This window comes from Fundulus heteroclitus, chromosome 18, assembly GCF_011125445.2.
Source record: "Fundulus heteroclitus isolate FHET01 chromosome 18, MU-UCD_Fhet_4.1, whole genome shotgun sequence".
Lineage (NCBI taxonomy): Eukaryota > Metazoa > Chordata > Actinopteri > Cyprinodontiformes > Fundulidae > Fundulus > Fundulus heteroclitus.
The window spans coordinates 17542815-17550564 of NC_046378.1; the positions used below are offsets into that span (position 1 = coordinate 17542815).

The 7750-nt window shown below is 38.7% G+C and overlaps 1 long non-coding RNA gene across 1 annotated transcript; it reads left to right on the forward strand.

Moving 5' to 3' along the window:
- The first annotated feature begins 237 nt into the window (after positions 1-237).
- On the forward strand, positions 238-5993 carry LOC110369437. The gene is made up of 3 exons (XR_002429056.2): positions 238-300; positions 5455-5624; positions 5803-5993. It is a non-coding gene; the product is annotated as an uncharacterized LOC110369437 (long non-coding RNA).
- Positions 5994-7750: the final 1757 nt, after the last annotated feature.

Consider the following 7750-nt stretch of genomic DNA (forward strand, 5'->3'; position numbering starts at 1 on the left):
AACAACCAATACCCCTGGAGATCCCAATATTTAAACACATTTACATTGATTACTTGTCAAAACTAGTTGCAGTCTCTGCTGGTATTTAGGAGCATTATTTACAACCCTGACAAGTTGTGCAGGAAACTTCCGTGCGTGTGTTAATAAAGCTGGTGAGTGTTGTGCTGTTGGGATGGGTGTTTTTGTTCTGTAAAAATATGACTATTCATCTTAATAATGTCTGTTGCTCCTTTCCAGACAAAACACCTCTGGCAAACTCCGACTATGAGCCCTGCGGATTGTGGGTTACTGCTCCTATGGGTAAGGATAATTTTCCATAGTTGCTGTGGGTTCTTTCAGCAATTCTTGAACTGTTTTTGCCGGGCTTACATCTGTTCTCATAGGAAATAACTAGTGATACTTCCAAGGAAACTGTGGGAAATGTCTTTTTCTCCACTGAGGGCTTTGGTGGAAAGTGTCAAATTAAATTTAGTTATCACAGAAACAATCAACTGAAGAATTAAGGCAATAAAGCAAAGAAGAACACAGTGGTAGAGGTCTGATGAATAAAATTGAGCATTGTGGATGACAGAGGAATCAGAACTGACCACACCAAGCCAAGCAATGGTCTGATGTGTTATCAGGTGCAGAGCCGGAGAATAATATGTTTAAAGGAAACTCTATCCACTGCTTCTCTAAGAGTCCGCCTGTATGTGAATTGCATGCGGAAAGAAACATAGTCTTGTCCATGTTTTCCATGGGTACATGGAACCATTTAATGCATAGTCACTGGTAAAGTTTCTCCGCATCTAAATCCACCTTATTTGTCTACTTGAAAGGCATTAGCTCATGCTTTCATTTAATCATTCATGTTTCAGTACTTTATTATTCTTGCTCATCTTATTCATTTTTGACTGTCAATGGGGAAAAGGCAGAGTACTCTCTTAAGAAGTCACCTGTCAATCACAGGTTCTGTGTGAGGAAATGTGGAGTACTCAAGTAAAACCTAAGCACACACAGGGAGAACAAGCACCAGACAAGACCATCTTGCTGCTTTCACTGCTAACCAGTGTGGTACAATGTTGCCCTTCTGAAAAACATAGTGGATACAAATAAATAAACTCTGATGCTTAGAAATCAGTGTGTTTCTGTAGTTTAGATTAGAAATTGTTTCTTTTCAAGCATAGTACATGGTGTTAATCCATGTATGGGGGGAACATGCAAACTCCATGGAGGATTTTAACTCAGGACCATCATGCTAACAAAGTGGTATTACACGTTTTTTTTTTTTTTTCTTTATGGGCAGGTAAGAGAGACTGAACTATTTGGTCACAATGACAAATATTATTTAATGAGTCATGGCGAGGGTTTGAGACCCAAGTAAACTGTCAAGCATGGTGGCTCTTGCATCGTGTTTCGGGATGGTGTCGCTGATGGTGTTACAGACACTAATCCCAACCACAAATCAAAACTGATTTTGGAAGCAGGCTAACATCAAGCTTCAGGAAAAGTCTTCTCAAAGCCTTAAATTCAACCCTTGTGAAAATTTGGAGACAACTTAAAAGTCATGTCTTGTGTCTAATTAATCTATATTAAATGACTGAAATACAGGACCTTTTCGATGATTTCTTATTTATTTAGTATGACCTGTGTGTGTTAGTTTGAGCCTTTGCAGATTGGTGAAAAGTCCACAATAAATTATATTAAAGATTTATCAAAATAAATCAGCCAATAAAAGAACAAAATTATTGTGACATTCATGCCTATGGTGAGTTTACATTTCTGAGTGAAACTGTGTGTGGCATTGTGGTACAGTATATTATCTCTGTCCTGCCACTTCATCAAGATACATAGGCAGAATGTTGGTGACCTATGACCTGAGTTTAGGAATATGTGTCCTTTGACAGATGAACATCATGTATGAAAACAACAAAGTATCCTTGGAAATTGTGTCAAATTTTTAAGAACAGGAATTTAATAAGGATGACAAGTCTGCAATCACAGAACAACATAAAATTATATTAAAATTTTATCTTTCACCTGTGGCGCTTCTTCTTGTCACACAAATTATTCAACAGAGTGTATTTAAGAAAACTATCTTGAAAAATTTATTTTGAACACAAAATAGTACGGCATACAAGACGCTGAAAGTGAGTGAGAGCTCATTATTTAGACAAGAGAAAGAACTGAAATAAATGTAATATTGGTTATTATAGTAGTTTGACAGAGGATCCAAAGAGTTCTCTTTTCAGGGGTGTTTTTATTTTGAGAAGATCCAGTGTTTTGCGTTGTTTCCTGGTATTATCAGCTTTTTAAGAATCTATCAGCATCAGCAAACAGGTTTAACTCGAAGGCAACCAGAATTTCACTCAGTTCTGTCTGACAACAGTTCAACACTTATCCATAAGTCTTTGTCTATTCTGGTGGCTCACACTTGAGAAACCTGTAGTTGGAGCACTGGTGTCTTTAACCACATGGAGGCCCATCCTCCTAGGCACATTTAGATGCAAATCAGTGACCCACCCGTCACTGTCCTGGGTCGTTAGAAGCTATTACTTGGTGTGAGTGGAGTGCTTGGTCACCTAAATCATGATGAGACTGCTGATGTAATTTCTTTGGGATGTGTTGGAGGACCGGGCTGTAAACACTGGGGAGTTGGAAGTGCAATCCTCCAGATTTTGGGCAGAGAGAACAGATGGTTTGAAAGAGGGGTGAAAGAAGCCATCTTGGTCAAAAGAGAAAAGCCAACATTGAACAGAGGGGGAGGATAGCACTTCCAACTCCCCAGTGTGTACAGCTTCAGAAAAACTGAGCAGAAGTCTGGTTTAAGCTTGTTAGCTGTTGTGATGACCTGGACAACTGAGAATTTGCACAGGCAATCTATCAGCATATGTTGCAAAATGAAAAAGAAATTGAGTAAAGGTTTTAAAATATTGTTTTCCTTAGTACTGCTTTTCATATTTTAACAAAAAAAAAACTTTATTTTCCTGTTGTGACGGCGGAAGTCTTATGCAGTTCTTAAAACATATGTCATTAGATCCATATGTATGTGTTTGCATAACAAAAAAAAATCTTATTATTGAGCTCAAAATTGCTTTGAGAATAGAAGGATCAGAAAGACTTCTTGGCTGTGGTAGCTGAAATAGGAATCATCAAAAACAGCCACAATATTTACGTACTTCTCTTTTGTGTTGATCCTGGAGTCGAGACCCTAATAGGTCTAAATTTCATACTGCAGCATACACACCCCTGTGTGTGGACCAATTAAGCCAGTAGCTTTAAAATATGGTGCCACAAACAACAGAAAAAGCAGCCACTGTTGGGTAAAAGTAAGGACGTGACAATAACATTGAGAACACAACTGCCTGTAGAATGGTTCTCATCCTCTGGGTAGAAAGGCACCTCTGCACTGATTTGCTCATCAGAGGTAACCGAGCAGACTGACTAAATGGAGGAGAAGCAGATGTGGAGCTTTGAATGGAAGATTTACTAAAGACTTCATGGCCAAAGTCATGATCTGTAAAACCTGGAGAGCAGAAGGAGTGTTTGGCTGTTGACACTGTTTAGTTTTGGGAAATTTTGAAGTATTTAGTATTCTTGCAGATTTTCGCTGTTTCCCATGTGTTATGTTTAGTCTTTTGTATTATTTCAATGTATTTCCACGTAGTTTATCAACATGGCACTAGTTTGCAACGCAAGTCATCTCAAGGTACGTTCCAAGAAAAACAGCTCCAACTCATGTTCAGAAATGTCTAATCAAACAAATACAATACAATCCATTGAGACAAATTCCAATTTGATCTCACATTACAATTCAATCACATATTTCAAATACATACTGTGAAATTGTATTTACTATGCACATTGATAAAGAAAAAGTTATATGTCTAAGGAAACAAGGCAAATTGACTTTGCAGCAATTCCTTAACCTATGCAAGCGTTTAGCAAAAGTGGAAACCTCCTGCAGGGCTCAACCTAGTGTGAGAAGCAACCTGCCCCAGCTGACTTTGGTCAGATCAGACTAAAAAAACTCAGAAGTACTGATCTAGGGTTATTTTATGTGTTAAAGAAAGACAGTGTAAACATAGTTAACAACATAATAGTGGCTTAGTGGCTTTGTCTTGAAAGCACAGCCAAAAGTGTTCAGTCATTAGTGATAACTGTGGGATCAAGAAGAGAGTACATAGTCACAGCACTGTTGACTTTATCCAGGAAAGATAGTTAAACTTGTTTTAGCCATATCTGGATTGTTGCTGTAATTCATGCTTCAAGAGAGCTCTACCACTTTCAGTTAATCACACTCACCTGTTTATTACTCCAAGTATTTATTGCCTAGGTTTATTCTTTGTCATTATTCAGGCTCTCAGGTTTACAATTTCAAATATCTTGATGGTTGCCCCTCAGTGCTTTACCTCCCATATCAACAGCTGTTTATGTAAATTGCTTTTCATCATTAAAGCCACTTAATTATGATCCTAGGAGTCTCATTTCAGTTAGAGTCTTTCGAAATCTAAAAAGGATGACAGCTGGTTGAAGTATTAGCAGTCCTCATAGCCAATTTCTCTAATTATGTGTTACGTATTTGATTTTTATTTCGGTAAGTCATCAATCAGCAAGAATCTAGAGTGAGCAAGCAAGCCTGTAAAACACAGCTTGATGCAATTTGAGCATGGACACGGGTCAATGTGTGCTTGAAGAGGTGATTTATGTTCAATGCATCCCATCAGGCGATGGATGGATGGATGGATGGATGGATGGATGGATGGATGGATGGATGGATGGATGGATGGATGGATGGATGGATGGATGGATGGATGGATGGATGGATGGATGGATGGATGGATGGATGGATGGATGGATGGATGGATGGATGGATGGTTTAGATGGTTTGATTTTCAAAAGTGCTTAATCTGTGGTATTTACAACCAGGGGTGGTGTGAGCCATTTGGGTACTCTAAGCACAAATGAGTTATGGTGCCCCCTGAAAACGAACAACGATACAGTATTTGTCTGCACGTTTCTCTTTATTTCCAAATTAACTCCTCGATATTAATGTTTTGAAGCAGTTGCATTAAATAAAATGAAACATTAAAATCTTGATTAAACACTAACCTAATTTTACATAAACAATGCACTGTTTATGGTCGCTGCTGTGTTATCGATTGATTTTAGTTTAATTGTATTCTTGATATGGTTTTAATGGCTGTCCATCCGTCTGACTGACCATATACTTCCACACAAGATAACTGTATTTTACCACCATGGAGGGAACTTAACAAAGACAACAGGTTTTATATGAGAATGAAACAATTAGGATATATGTAACAAGCGCAACATGGGATCATTTCTCATGTCTTTGTTGCTTTTGCGCATATTATTTTTCCATGATTCCATGTGAAATGATGCTTTGCTGCATTTTTGTCTAAAATAACAAAAAAAATCTCTAAAGGCCCTTTCTTTATCTCTCCCTCTCAGCTGCTACTGAGGGCTACCGCTGGCAGCTGCTCTGAGCGCGCAAAGTAGGAGAGGTGGAAAGGAGGCAGGACAGAGCAGAGCTGTCTCCTTGACTTTTTAAGAAATAGCGTTCAAACTACAGCCCAGACAAAGGTCCAAAAAGTGGAACTCACAAAAGCAACTGGCATTGCGTAAGTAAGCTGTCCAGCATTCATAGATTGCTTCGCCTGTTCTTCTGACCTCATTTTGGATTCCATATTTTGTCTTGCCCTTGCTGGACACCTCATCGGCTCTTTGATACTGGACATGACCTGGACTGTTTTTGACCTCTATTCCCGCCCTGCCTTTTGGACCTGTCCGCTCTTTAAGGCCGGCTTGCTCCATTGATGACCCTTCCCCATCTCACAAATTGTGCCTCCAGTCTATTCTGCCCATCTGCCCCTGCTGTGTTTTGTCTGTCATCTCTACGGCTTGCATTCAGCTGTTTTTTGCACATTACCTGCCAGCACCAAGTTTTTATTGATTTGTTGTATCTTTTTCAATAAACCTCTTAAGTTCTACATCTTGTGTGGCAGAATTATCGGGTTCTCGGTCCAGCTCTGCATTACAAAACGAAAGTTGCGTTACAGCACATTTACGTGTTACCTTTGACAATGCTAGTTGCAAGGTTTTGGTTTTATTTTAATGTTCACATTACCCAGCCGTTTTCCATTCATCAGCTCATTACTCTGTTTGGTGCCCACTTGGTTCATGCTGACCGTGATGCGTGTGTGTACAACCAACAACACCTTAAAATAATTACTCCATAAATCCCAATTTACATTTCAAAAGATCCTTTCAAGTTGTTCAGTCTTGACTTAAGAATAGTACTTCATATGAATGTACTAAACCAACTTTAGTCATTAGAAATACTGAAGAGTATAAATTGGAATGAAAAGTTCAACTTTTGACATGACTTTTCACGAAAAAGCCCAACACAAAGACTTGTATTGTTGTGGTGATTGCAGGTGAAGCAGGGTATGCTGAACTCAGATGTGCTGCAGTCAGCCTAAAAGACAGAATGAAATATTCAGCCATGACATTTAAAGTTCAACATTCACAAGCGGATTGTTGATGAACCTTTTGAATGCTGAAATAAAGATGAATGGCTTGATATTGCTATAGCTCGACTTTGTGAAAGCCTAGCTTTCAACAAAACCGTTACCTGAACATTCGGCCACGGGATGCTTGTGCCCTTGGTCCAGAGTAATCAAAGACTGGAGAAAACACAAAAGAAAACAACATGTGATTTGAAGATGTCCAGCTATCTAAACTAATGTGTGGAAGGATTAAAGTTGAGATGATAAACATGTGTATGAAAATACATTTATAGAAAAGAAACTATATACATACCTGCATAAATTGCTGTTTTGATGCATTTCCCCAGCTATCAGTATTTGGTCACAAATTACCTAAGAGTTGACAAGAAAAGAACTTTAAAGCAAAATGGAACGCAGAAAATATGTTGGGGAAAACAGCACAGAATGACAGATTGAATGGTAAAAGAATTGGCTCATAACGGCCCAAATTACATAGGTTAACTTTGCAACAATGACAGCTTTAAAGTGGGAGAGGAAATTGCTTGAAGATGTTTCTTAGCAAACAGCCAAAGAGAAAAAGCAACCCAAGAAGAAGGATAAGAAACGAGCTCAAGGCCAAGAATACATTGCTAGCTATAGAGGTTAGGATAAGATGGGACACAAGATGAGAAGCGTGAAAAGAGCAACCTGGACTGAAGCAAGGCCCAGTTTAAGGTCTAGAAGATTGTATCTCACCAACCAAATGGAAAAGGTATAAGGGAGGATGCAGCAGGAAAAAAAATCAAATACCGAGAGCACTCATGGGTTTAAAAAATGAGTCTGTGATGGCAAGCTGAAGAGGCGTAAACAGGAATCACAGCTGAGAGTGTAGAATTGGCAGCAAAAAAGAAATCCTATTGCAGAAAGTTCTGTGCAAGCTTAAGAAAACTTCAAGGATTCCAGATGTACATCATTATATTTGTTACGAACAAGAGATAACATGGATCTGTTTATGACAAAGCTAGTTTCGCCAGGGCACTGACGAGTGAGGCTTCGCCCAGATTAATTTTAGCACAATGTCTTGAGATCTACAGCTTGCAGCTTAGAGTGGGGGCAAGGAGCCAAGTCAATTGACACACCTTCAAAGATCATCCAAATGAAACATTTCCTGCCAAGAAAATGAGATAAATATTCCAACTAATCACCATTCTGCTCATTTTCACTAAGCTGATGAACATTCAATCTATTTGCATCAGGAA